At 37.8% G+C, this 14331-nt stretch overlaps 2 non-coding genes across 2 annotated transcripts; both read left to right on the forward strand.

Annotated features, from left to right (window-relative positions):
• The first annotated feature begins 1574 nt into the window (after positions 1-1574).
• Positions 1575-1662, forward strand: Trnay-gua (transfer RNA tyrosine (anticodon GUA)). The gene is given in 2 exon segments: positions 1575-1611; positions 1627-1662. It is a non-coding gene; the product is annotated as a tRNA-Tyr (tRNA).
• An 8835-nt stretch (positions 1663-10497) lies between these two features.
• Positions 10498-10585, forward strand: Trnay-gua (transfer RNA tyrosine (anticodon GUA)). The gene is given in 2 exon segments: positions 10498-10534; positions 10550-10585. It is a non-coding gene; the product is annotated as a tRNA-Tyr (tRNA).
• The last annotated feature ends 3746 nt before the right edge of the window (positions 10586-14331 follow it).

Genomic DNA, 14331 nt, shown 5'->3' on the forward strand with positions numbered 1-14331 from the left:
ACACTTTATATTATAGTATAACAAAAATGAATGCTTCAAGAAAGAATAAAATACTTTCCAGCTTTGTTTTCCAAAAACATATAAATGCTTTCTGGCACTAAGAGGATGTCTTTAGACTGTAATGAGATACATTTCATTTATCTTACCTGCAAGATGATGTCTAATTTCATATGCTTTATAGCGTTTTGACCAAGCTCTTTTCTTATAAGCTCTTTGCTTATACACACACACACACACACACACACACATTTTCAAGGCTGCAATAACAAGGCACATAGTTTTAACCCTTCAAGCAAGATTCGTTTTCCGGAGATATGGAAAGTTACGAGACTTGTTTTATCACGAATTCCGTTTATCCAAAACAGTGTTCCCGTCAAAGGTAGCGCCCTCTGGTATATGTCTTCATCCTATATATGTTGTGGAGCGATTTGCTGACGTAAGCTTATTAACCCTAACCTTGTCGTCATGAAACTCTCCTGCTCACCTAGCTTGTAGTACAGTATGAATCACTAATATTTTTCTAGAATGTGAATTTCAGTACTGTTGAAGTAATACAAATTCAGATTGATTCAAAATCATACAAATTTAACTGTTAACAATACGAATGACATTTTGTGCAAATTCCCTCAAAATTCAATCGTAACACGAGAATTGATTGCAATTCGACTTACAATTGATGAAATGTTTAAAGAGTTAAACTGCACGATGATATTACGTTATGCTCGTTGCAGACTGTTATACAGTACTAACAAGCTTCCTTGCAAAATAGATTCATCGCATTCCGTTAATATAATAACTATGGCATGGCACTGAAAAACCCAATGGCAATTTAAGGACCAATCAGTGACCTTTCAAAAAGGCTTATGGACTCCAGATTTGCTTCGGTCCAAATACCATTATTGGGAGTCATATACAGCTTTATAAACTGCCATAAAGCACTAGGCACCATATGCATCCTTTGTGTCACTGGTTTTCAATTTGTCGGATTCTTGGGGGAATATTGTTCGACAAAATGTATCCTCTTCTTTAACCATGAGAATTGCCGCCCATTTGCTTTCCATCCAACGTATATGTTCGTGTTTTTATCAGGCACCACTAATGTCCAGTCAAATGTTCCAATTGTATGAACTCCTTTATGACTTTGTTAAAGAGGATGCATTTCCAATCAGTCCTCATTCCAACCGGAATAGAGATTTCCAACTTGCAACACCCAGAATGAGTTCATCCAAGAGAATATGTCATCCACTCTACTAGGAGTCTCTCTGAACGGTTGATGCAAAGACATTGTAATGGCGCTTCATGGACACTGTGACAGATCATGAGTTTATTTATACAGATTGTAATACATATTTTGTATTATAATATAGATACGCAGTCTAATAATGCCATTATACGGCAATGCATTTTTAGAATTAGTCAGCGATGCAGAACCAATCCATCAACTGTCAAACAGTTGTGTCACCAGCCAACAATGATCGTTCTCGCGAGACAAGACAAGAAACATGCAATACGTAACATAACTCAGGAAATAGTATGAGGTATAATTCATATGACATATGTTGTTCTCATATGATCCCGTGATAGCTCAGTTGGTAGAGCGGAGGACTGTAGAAAAAGTTGAAAGCTATCCTTAGGTCGCCGGTTCAAATCCGGCTCGCGGGATTTACGTTTTTTGTAGTTTTAAATATCAAACCTGGAAACAAGGAATACTGGAATATACTAGAACAATATTGAATCGATAACCGAAAATTATTAAATGGATAACTAACTTAAGGATCTCGGTCTTTCTTAAATATGCATCGTATGTGTCTTTGGTTCTCTAATTGTCACGTTCTTGGAAATAGTGTTAGACACGTTGTATCTTCGCCTTTAATTATGAGAATTTTGTCGCCTATTTACTTTGCATCCTGCACATATCTACATGTTTCTCTCAGCCACTAATAATGTCCAGTCAAACTTGTTCCATTATGTTGACACGTCGACAATGTGTTCTCATTTAATCAACTTTGAGACTTATCCCGACTTCCATAGTTGAGAAATTGTGTGCCATTTTAAAAAGACTATAACAAAACCACCTCCACCTACCCACCAACAAAAATGCAGCAAATAATCAGTACGAAGCGGAGATTCCAAAAACATCATGTCAAGGAACGACAACAGAATAGTTTGACAGCTATTTAAATATAGTATAATACAATTAAAGTAGTCCACCTCTTGAACGGCTCCCCCTGACCAGCGGCCATCCGGCTCTTACAGCCATAATCCCTTGTCACCGACGAATTTGTATTCGAAAATACCCTTCAAGAACGGCCACCCCTCTAAAGCGACCAGCGGCCAACATATTAGTACAAAAACGTAAAATGTTCCCCTCAGGAGCCACCACATTTTGTTTTCTTCAAATGTATCCAAAACCAATAATTAATTCATATCGTGACGTAAGGTAAGTAATCAGATTAACTCTGTCGTTGATACATGTCTCCCAATGTTAAGTTTCCGTTGCTGAAAGAAGTCTTGAATAAAGTACATGTAACACTAAGATTAATATTATATTATTGTCTATATTGTTCAAATTTAAACGATGTTCCTACATGATCGAGAAAAGTGGAGCACACAACCTGAATGCACTGATAAATAAGGAATTTTCCAGTGCCGGTCCCTGCCTGCACAAATACCTTTCACTCACATACACCTGTAATGGCTTCGCTCTTGTACATAGTCATATTTTCGATGTTAAAGTTACAAAGTATCCTTTGTAGGTCAATTGCCACACAGTTTTTGGCCGATGTACATTGCATCACGCTAATGGTTAGTTGCCATTACATACCAAGGGAGGCAACACATGAAATCCATGGTTCTTGTAATAAGTTTTTGTAGTCCTCCACAGTTTGAATACTGTCATTGATTTCCTTCCATGGAACCTGTTGTATCTCTACTGATAAAAGTCGTGGCCCGCTAGCCCGTTTTTATACCTCTGTTTGTTGGAGGCAATTAGTGTTACTTCCTGCAAAAAACTGATCGTATCCCAGTGGCGAATCTAAATGGTTTAGCCACTAACTTGCACATCACAAATCGTTCTGAAGGTTCCTCTAGAACTAAGTGTACATTTTTAAAAAATATTTTTGTAACCCTCTAACTCTTTCTCTGGATGGGTGGAAAGGCCATAGAAAGGTAAGGACAGTGCGGAGACCATTGAGTATGTTGCAAAATAGCTGAATCTTTATAGATACATCGATACATTCGGAACTTCAGGCCACAAGAGAGGGGTTAGGAAGAAGAAAACATTGATGAGAAAGAACTTGTGCCAGTGAAGAGGTGGAAATGGAAAAATTGACAATTTGATGCGTTGCCCTGATGTGAAATTTCATACTAACTTCTAAAAGAGACCTGACCAGAAAGAGAACGTTAGTGTCTCTTGGTCTTGACTTTTTATAATAAGGATGGTGTATTTTGTTTTGATTGACAATATATGAATTTGTGCTCTTTCACCTCTCTCTATCCCTCTGCATCACGTTTAGCTAGACTTTAAATTTGAATGGATGTTTTCCTTCACGCACGCACTTTAGGCATGCAAGTGGGCACAAACCAGTCAGTCTGTCCATCCATCATTTTGAGTCTGGAATGTTTCTAAAGTCACACACTGACGCCATAGAATAACGGGTTAAATGGGTTTTGCAGTGTCTGTGTCGGTGTGTGTGTTTGGTAGAGTTGGTCATTGTAGCTGAGGGCTTAGGTGCTTTCCGAAACAATTCGTCTTCACTCTGTGCTGATCGAATAATGGGTTATCTTCTTCCCTCTGTGTGCATAGTATATATTGGGTTATTATTTCTCCTTCACTCTGTGTGCAAAGTATATATAATGGTTTATTTCTTCACTCTGTGTGGATAGTATCTATTTGTTGTTTTCTTCTTTCCTCTGTGTGGATAGTGTATATTGGGTTATTTTTTCTTCTTCCCTCTGTGTGCATAGTAGATATGAGGTTTGTTTTCTATTTCTCACTTCTGAGTGGATGGTAGATTTGGGGTTTGATTTGTTTTCCTCTTCCCTGTGTGGATAGTAGATATTGTGTTTGTAAGGGTTCACGTAAGTTTGTGCAGATTGTACATCTGGGGATTATGTGCGTTCACGTAAGTTTGTGTGATTAGTAGATATTGTGTTTGTATGCGTTCACGTACGTTTGTGTGGATAGTAGATATTGTGTATGCGTTCGCGGACGTAAATGTGGCTAGTATATTTGGGTGTGTATGCCTTCACGTACATTTGTGTAGATATTAGATATTGTGTTTTTATGTGTTCATGTAAGCTTGTGTGGATTGTACATAAGAGGTTTGTATACGTTCACGTAAGTTTCTGTGGTTAGTAGATATTGTGTTTGTACGCGTTCGCGTACGTTTGTGTGGATAGTAGATATTGTGTATGCGTTCACGTACGTAAATGTGCCTAGTATATTTGGGTGTGTATGCCTTCACGTACATTTGTGTAGATATTAGATATTGTGTTTTTATGTGTTCATGTAAGCTTGTGTGGATTGTACATAAGGGGTTTGTATACGTTCACGTAAGTTTCTGTGGTTAGTAGATATTGTGTTTGTACGCGTTCGCGTACGTTTGTGTGTATAGTAGATATTGTGTATGCGTTCGCGTACGTAAATGTGCCTAGTATATTTGGGTGTGTATGCCTTCACGTACATTTGTGTAGATATTAGATATTGTGTTTGTATGTGTTCACGTAAGTTTCTGTGGATTGTGCATCTGAGGTTTGTTTTCGTTCATGTAAGTTTGTGTGCTTAGTAGATATTGTGTTTGTATGCGTTCGCGTCAGTTTGTGTGGATAGTAGATATTGTGTTTGTATGCGTTCGCGTACGTTTGTGTGGATAGTATATTTGGGGTTTGTATGCGTTCGCTTACGTTTGTGTGGGTAGTATATTTAGGGTTTGAATACGTTCACGTACGTTTGTGTGGATAGTGGATAATTTGTTTGTATGCGTTCGCGAACGTTTGTGTGGATAGTATATTTGACTTTCTTTCTCATATTCCCTCTGTGTCGATAGTGTATTTGGGTTTTTGTTTTTCTACATCCTTCTGTGTGGATAGTTTATATGGTTTTTTTTTCCTCTTCTCTGTGTGGAGATATATTTTGGGAGTTGTTTTTTCTCCTTCCCGTTTGTGGATAGTATATTTTCGGCTTGTTTTCTTTACTTTAGTGTGAATAGTAGAGTGTGTGTTTTCTATGCGTTTGCGTACGTTTGTGTGGATATTATAGTGCTTCTATTCGTTTGCGTACATTTGTGTAGATAGTAGAGTCTGTGTTTTCTATGCGTTTGCGTACGTTTGTGTGGATATTATAGTGTTTGTATGCGTTCGCGTACGTTTGTGTGGATAGTATATTTGGGGTTTGTATGCGTTCACGTACGTTTGTGTGGATAGTAGATAGTATATTTGTTTTTTTCTTCATCTTCCTTCTGTGTGGATGGTTGTTGTTGTTGTGGGGTTTAACGCCATTTTTCAGCACACGATAGGCTATGCATGGCGGCCAGTATTAATGGTGGAGGAAGAATCCGGAAAACCCCCGGGAAGAACCACCGACCCACGACAAGCTACTGGCAAGATTTCTCACATACCCACATTGGCCGAATCCTAGACTCGAACCTACACAGAGAGAGGTGAGATGTCAGTGATCCGTAACGGAGAGCGCTTTAGACCACTCGGCCACTCGGCCCCAACCCCACCCCCGTGTGGATGGCATATTTTGGGTTTGTGTTTCTTCTTCCCTTTGTGTAGTGTGTGTGTTCGAGCGCACTCATACGTTTGTGGATGTATGTTTTTGTATGCAGGCGTGCGTTTGGTTTGTGTGTTTGTTTTTATGTGTATGCGTGCGCCCGTACGTTTGTTTGTGTGTGTGTGTGTATTTGTCTTTGTCTTTCCCTATAAAACTCCCTTCATATCTATCAAATTTATTTTATCTACCTACCTACCTACAGTAACGCATATTCAGGTCAGCCTATAGCAACACTGTTGCCATTATTCCCCTAGTGTCCAGTAGAGTGACAGCATTGAAGCTGGAATTTTGGAAACTATAAATATAGACTTGGGTTTTTCCACAGGTTGTAGCTATAGATAGATACTAGGATTTTTAAACAGGAACGTCATACAAGTTGAGGCTAGAAATAGGGGGTTTTTTCAAAGAAATTTCCCACCAGTTGTAGCTATACATTTTAAGCTAACACATAACGAGTATACAACCCCAATATTCCCATGTTCGATTCCCGATGACACCAAAATGGTTCATTCAATCTCCCTATGTTCAATTCCCATTCACGCTATAGTAGCCCATTCATATTCACCATGATAAATTCCCCTTGACGATATAGTGACCCACGACCTTTCAATAACCATTGACGCTATAGTGGCCCACGACATTTTTAAGGATATGTTAAGAGAGCTGATTAAATAAGAAAAGGAGGAGAAGGAAAATGAAGAAGACATACAGAAGATGAGAGACAGGAATAATTAAATAGAAAAGAAAGAAAAAATTAAAGAAAGAACGAGAAAGACAAGAAACAAAAACAGGAGGAGGAAAAAATGAAAAAAGAAGAACACAACAGCGAGTACAATACTAAGAAAATGGTGGAGTAAAAGAAGAAACTAAAAAAGAAGACAAAAACGATTTGCTGTCTTCCCTAAATATTTGTTGTCGATTTTATAGTTAAGGTATGATATATTGATGTTCATCAATCTATGTATATATTATATATGTCTATATCTATATGTCTACTGTATTTCTCTCTCTCTCTGTCTGTCTGTCTGTCTGTCTGTCTGTCTGTCTCTCTCGATTAGTGCGTATTGAGGTTACATCCTTGCCACATTGGTGTCAGTCCGTAAACAGCCCCAGGGTGATCTGAAAAACCTTGTCCATAAACATCCCCAAGGGGATTTGTAATGTATTTTCCCGCTGTCCGTAAACAGTCGCAATACACTACTGACGTGGTAGCTGAGTTGTCAATGCGTTTGACTCGTAAGCCAATAGCTGTGGGTTCGTTACCCACCCAGGCCAGCCCGAATCGACTTCCTACGTGTGTTCGTGGGACAGACACTTACCGACATTTCTTCAGCATGATATAGCGAACAGTGTATTAAAGGCGACATTCGTCTTCGTTGTCGTAGCAATATATTTAACGCCTATTCAACAAACCGTATATGTGTAACAGGCAGTGATGCAATACAAATCCATCCATTGTTAGAAAAAGCAAGACACGAGCATTAAGTACTATATTTTAAGAAATGATTTGTGATATACTTTTGCAATAGGTTCAAGTGATAACTCAGTTGGTAGAGCACATGACGATAAAGGAGGTTGATGGCTAACCTTAGGTCATTGGTTCGAATGCAGCTCGCGGGAGCTACGTTTTAATTCTTTAAAGTCTGGTTATATTCATCTGGGAAGCAATCGATTCTTTGGAAGCAGAAAATATTGAAATAATGTTGAATCGATTATTGAATAGTTTTGAATATAATATGAAATAGACAATTAAATGTAACTGGTTAGATAATAGTCTATAATTTCATGGATAATTGAATGAATGGGTAATTGAATTAATGTGGCACGTTATGGCTTTTTCTATTCAGGACAATGGAGTATCGATAACTTCCTTCGTTCATTGATCGCTCTTCCTTGATTCATTTGTGGCGTTTTCCCATCATTGTCGAGGAATGAAAAATAGTATTGTTGGCTATTTCTCTTTTTACACATCATTAGAATCAGCACAAATTGTCAAAGAAGAAAACTACGAACGCTTCATAATGTATTTATGGGAAGGCGTCAAAGGTTAAGGTCATTATTAATGACATTTTCACTAGTTATCATGGATGAAATTTTTCTACCAATCTTCCAATTATCGTGCCAATTATTGTTATTGTGTAAAGATGCTTTAATAATAAGAATGTTTTCCCCAGTTATTATTTATGTAAGGGTATTTGTGTAAAGCATTATTTAGGTCAGTTGTTTCCATCATGTCTCAATTATTCGTGGGACTGCTCTCAGAGAGAGAGAGAGAGAGAGAGAGAGAGAGAGAGGAGAGAGAGAGAGAGAGAGAGAGAGAGAGAGAGAGAGAGAGAGAGAGAGAGAGAGAGAGAGAGAGAGAGAGTAGTATTATTACGGCCTAAGCTTCCGATGGGTCATTCCTTGCGATTTCGATGGTTACATTGCTGGTGTTCAAGGTAAAGGGTTCGAAGTGCAAGAGAAAGTCAGAATTCTATAGTACACTTTTTTATTGAATTAAAGTAGAGCTCAGTATGGAGAATTACTCTTTAAAATCAAAATATAGATATTCTATTTTGATACTCATACAAAGCTGACCAACCTCATTCGGTTCTGAAATGTATGTCTTTTTAATCTATGGCGTAAAAATCAAAGATATTCAAAATATATTTACAATAGTAGTAATACCAGAATCATTGGTCGTAATGACAAGTGATTAAAAGCTTTACCTTAAATACCGAAATATCACGTTTTGTAACATTAAACCCTTGAGGTTTTAATCGTTTTCGCATGAAATTCGAGTAGGAAACACATTTTGAAAGCTTTTTCTGAATGCATGCTAAGACATCAACTTCCAGGTGATTTTCCAATAACCTACTGCCTAGTTGTGTTAGATTATTTCGTATCATTGTAGAGGTACATCTGACTACCTTTCTATAATACCACCACTTTAGTGTATCATGCATGACCTTAACGCTACAAAGCTCGGAAGTAGGCTACTACCTCCTGCCACGTTAACTCGTCGCCAGGGTTTAATGTGTTAAAGGTATTTTGTTTCTAAACTAGCAATCAAAGAGCATGAAGTTTTCAGGAAGCCTTTTGGTAAGAATAATCTACCATTACAATTCATAATAAAGTACAAACAATATATAAAACATTATAGTTCACACTTTATATTATAGTATAACAAAAATGAATGCTTCAAGAAAGAATAAAATACTTTCCAGCTTTGTTTTCCAAAAACATATAAATGCTTTCTGGCACTAAGAGGATGTCTTTAGACTGTAATGAGATACATTTCATTTATCTTACCTGCAAGATGATGTCTAATTTCATATGCTTTATAGCGTTTTGACCAAGCTCTTTTCTTATAAGCTCTTTGCTTACACACACACACACACACACACACACACACATTTTCAAGGCTGCAATAACAAGGCACATAGTTTTAACCCTTCAAGCAAGATTCGTTTTCCGGAGATATGGAAAGTTACGAGACTTGTTTTATCACGAATTCCGTTTTTCCAAAACAGTGTTCCCGTCAAAGGTAGCGCCCTCTGGTATATGTCTTCATCCTATATATGTTGTGGAGCGATTTGCTGACGTAAGCTTATTAACCCTAACCTTGTCGTCATGAAACTCTCCTGCTCACCTAGCTTGTAGTACAGTATGAATCACTAATATTTTTCTAGAATGTGAATTTCAGTACTGTTGAAGTAATACAAATTCAGATTGATTCAAAATCATACAAATTTAACTGTTAACAATACGAATGACATTTTGTGCAAATTCCCTCAAAATTCAATCGTAACACGAGAATTGATTGCAATTCGACTTACAATTGATGAAATGTTTAAAGAGTTAAACTGCACGATGATATTACGTTATGCTCGTTGCAGACTGTTATACAGTACTAACAAGCTTCCTTGCAAAATAGATTCATCGCATTCCGTTAATATAATAACTATGGCATGGCACTGAAAAACCCAATGGCAATTTAAGGACCAATCAGTGACCTTTCAAAAAGGCTTATGGACTCCAGATTTGCTTCGGTCCAAATACCATTATTGGGAGTCATATACAGCTTTATAAACTGCCATAAAGCACTAGGCACCATATGCATCCTTTGTGTCACTGGTTTTCAATTTGTCGGATTCTTGGGGGAATATTGTTCGACAATATGTATCCTCTTCTTTAACCATGAGAATTGCCGCCCATTTGCTTTCCATCCAACGTATATGTTCGTGTTTTTATCAGGCACCACTAATGTCCAGTCAAATGTTCCAATTGTATGAACTCCTTTATGACTTTGTTAAAGAGGATGCATTTCCAATCAGTCCTCATTCCAACCGGAATAGAGATTTCCAACTTGCAACACCCAGAATGAGTTCATCCAAGAGAATATGTCATCCACTCTACTAGGAGTCTCTCTGAACGGTTGATGCAAAGACATTGTAATGGCGCTTCATGGACACTGTGACAGATCATGAGTTTATTTATACAGATTGTAATACATATTTTGTATTATAATATAGATACGCAGTCTAATAATGCCATTATACGGCAATGCATTTTTAGGATTAGTCAGCGATGCAGAACCAATCCATCAACTGTCAAACAGTTGTGTCACCAGCCAACAATGATCGTTCTCGCGAGACAAGACAAGAAACATGCAATACGTAACATAACTCAGGAAATAGTATGAGGTATAATTCATATGACATATGTTGTTCTCATATGATCCCGTGATAGCTCAGTTGGTAGAGCGGAGGACTGTAGAAAAAGTTGAAAGCTATCCTTAGGTCGCCGGTTCAAATCCGGCTCGCGGGATTTACGTTTTTTGTAGTTTTAAATATCAAACCTGGAAACAAGGAATACTGGAATATACTAGAACAATATTGAATCGATAACCGAAAATTATTAAATGGATAACTAACTTAAGGATCTCGGTCTTTCTTAAATATGCATCGTATGTGTCTTTGGTTCTCTAATTGTCACGTTCTTGGAAATAGTGTTAGACACGTTGTATCTTCGCCTTTAATTATGAGAATTTTGTCGCCTATTTACTTTGCATCCTGCACATATCTACATGTTTCTCTCAGCCACTAATAATGTCCAGTCAAACTTGTTCCATTATGTTGACACGTCGACAATGTGTTCTCATTTAATCAACTTTGAGACTTATCCCGACTTCCATAGTTGAGAAATTGTGTGCCATTTTAAAAAGACTATAACAAAACCACCTCCACCTACCCACCAACAAAAATGCAGCAAATAATCAGTACGAAGCGGAGATTCCAAAAACATCATGTCAAGGAACGACAACAGAATAGTTTGACAGCTATTTAAATATAGTATAATACAATTAAAGTAGTCCACCTCTTGAACGGCTCCCCCTGACCAGCGGCCATCCGGCTCTTACAGCCATAATCCCTTGTCACCGACGAATTTGTATTCGAAAATACCCTTCAAGAACGGCCACCCCTCTAAAGCGACCAGCGGCCAACATATTAGTACAAAAACGTAAAATGTTCCCCTCAGGAGCCACCACATTTTTTTTTCTTCAAATGTATCCAAAACCAATAATTAATTCATATCGTGACGTAAGGTAAGTAATCAGATTAACTCTGTCGTTGATACATGTCTCCCAATGTTAAGTTTCCGTTGCTGAAAGAAGTCTTGAATAAAGTACATGTAACACTAAGATTAATATTATATTATTGTCTATATTGTTCAAATTTAAACGATGTTCCTACATGATCGAGAAAAGTGGAGCACACAACCTGAATGCACTGATAAATAAGGAATTTTCCAGTGCCGGTCCCTGCCTGCACAAATACCTTTCACTCACATACACCTGTAATGGCTTCGCTCTTGTACATAGTCATATTTTCGATGTTAAAGTTACAAAGTATCCTTTGTAGGTCAATTGCCACACAGTTTTTGGCCGATGTACATTGCATCACGCTAATGGTTAGTTGCCATTACATACCAAGGGAGGCAACACATGAAATCCATGGTTCTTGTAATAAGTTTTTGTAGTCCTCCACAGTTTGAATACTGTCATTGATTTCCTTCCATGGAACCTGTTGTATCTCTACTGATAAAAGTCGTGGCCCGCTAGCCCGTTTTTATACCTCTGTTTGTTGGAGGCAATTAGTGTTACTTCCTGCACAAAACTGATCGTATCCCAGTGGCGAATCTAAATGGTTTAGCCACTAACTTGCACATCACAAATCGTTCTGAAGGTTCCTCTAGAACTAAGTGTACATTTTTAAAAAATATTTTTGTAACCCTCTAACTCTTTCTCTGGATGGGTGGAAAGGCCATAGAAAGGTAAGGACAGTGCGGAGACCATTGAGTATGTTGCAAAATAGCTGAATCTTTATAGATACATCGATACATTCGGAACTTCAGGCCACAAGAGAGGGGTTAGGAAGAAGAAAACATTGATGAGAAAGAACTTGTGCCAGTGAAGAGGTGGAAATGGAAAAATTGACAATTTGATGCGTTGCCCTGATGTGAAATTTCATACTAACTTCTAAAAGAGACCTGACCAGAAAAGAGAACGTTAGTGTCTCTTGGTCTTGACTTTTTATAATAAGGATGGTGTATTTTGTTTTGATTGACAATATATGAATTTGTGCTCTTTCACCTCTCTCTATCCCTCTGCATCACGTTTAGCTAGACTTTAAATTTGAATGGATGTTTTCCTTCACGCAGGCACTTTTAGGCATGCAAGTGGGCACAAACCAGTCAGTCTGTCCATCCATCATTTTGAGTCTGGAATGTTTCTAAAGTCACACACTGACGCCATAGAATAACGGGTTAAATGGGTTTTGCAGTGTCTGTGTCGGTGTGTGTGTTTGGTAGAGTTGGTCATTGTAGCTGAGGGCTTAGGTGCTTTCCGAAACAATTCGTCTTCACTCTGTGCTGATCGAATAATGGGTTATCTTCTTCCCTCTGTGTGCATAGTATATATTGGGTTATTATTTCTCCTTCACTCTGTGTGCAAAGTATATATAATGGTTTATTTCTTCACTCTGTGTGGATAGTATCTATTTGTTGTTTTCTTCTTTCCTCTGTGTGGATAGTGTATATTGGGTTATTTTTTCTTCTTCCCTCTGTGTGCATAGTAGATATGAGGTTTGTTTTCTATTTCTCACTTCTGAGCGGATGGTAGATTTGGGGTTTGATTTGTTTTCCTCTTCCCTGTGTGGATAGTAGATATTGTGTTTGTAAGGGTTCACGTAAGTTTGTGCAGATTGTACATCTGGGGATTATGTGCGTTCACGTAAGTTTGTGTGATTAGTAGATATTGTGTTTGTATGCGTTCACGTACGTTTGTGTGGATAGTAGATATTGTGTATGCGTTCGCGGACGTAAATGTGGCTAGTATATTTGGGTGTGTATGCCTTCACGTACATTTGTGTAGATATTAGATATTGTGTTTTTATGTGTTCATGTAAGCTTGTGTGGATTGTACATAAGAGGTTTGTATACGTTCACGTAAGTTTCTGTGGTTAGTAGATATTGTGTTTGTACGCGTTCGCGTACGTTTGTGTGGATAGTAGATATTGTGTATGCGTTCACGTACGTAAATGTGCCTAGTATATTTGGGTGTGTATGCCTTCACGTACATTTGTGTAGATATTAGATATTGTGTTTTTATGTGTTCATGTAAGCTTGTGTGGATTGTACATAAGGGGTTTGTATACGTTCACGTAAGTTTCTGTGGTTAGTAGATATTGTGTTTGTACGCGTTCGCGTACGTTTGTGTGTATAGTAGATATTGTGTATGCGTTCGCGTACGTAAATGTGCCTAGTATATTTGGGTGTGTATGCCTTCACGTACATTTGTGTAGATATTAGATATTGTGTTTGTATGTGTTCACGTAAGTTTCTGTGGATTGTGCATCTGAGGTTTGTTTTCGTTCATGTAAGTTTGTGTGCTTAGTAGATATTGTGTTTGTATGCGTTCGCGTCAGTTTGTGTGGATAGTAGATATTGTGTTTGTATGCGTTCGCGTACGTTTGTGTGGATAGTATATTTGGGGTTTGTATGCGTTCGCTTACGTTAGTGTGGGTAGTATATTTGGGGTTTGAATACGTTCACGTACGTTTGTGTGGATAGTGGATAATTTGTTTGTATGCGTTCGCGAACGTTTGTGTGGATAGTATATTTGACTTTCTTTCTCATATTCCCTCTGTGTCGATAGTGTATTTGGGTTTTTGTTTTTCTACATCCTTCTGTGTGGATAGTTTATATGGTTTTTTTTTCCTCTTCTCTGTGTGGAGATATATTTTGGGAGTTGTTTTTTCTCCTTCCCGTTTGTGGATAGTATATTTTCGGCTTGTTTTCTTTACTTTAGTGTGAATAGTAGAGTGTGTGTTTTCTATGCGTTTGCGTACGTTTGTGTGGATATTATAGTGCTTCTATTCGTTTGCGTACATTTGTGTAGATAGTAGAGTCTGTGTTTTCTATGCGTTTGCGTACGTTTGTGTGGATATTATAGTGTTTGTATGCGTTCGCGTACGTTTGTGTGGATAGTATATTTGGGGTTTGTATGCGTTCAC

Source organism: Sinohyriopsis cumingii, chromosome 3 (assembly GCF_028554795.1).
Source record: "Sinohyriopsis cumingii isolate HCF-2022 chromosome 3, ASM2855479v2, whole genome shotgun sequence".
NCBI lineage: Eukaryota > Metazoa > Mollusca > Bivalvia > Unionida > Unionidae > Sinohyriopsis > Sinohyriopsis cumingii.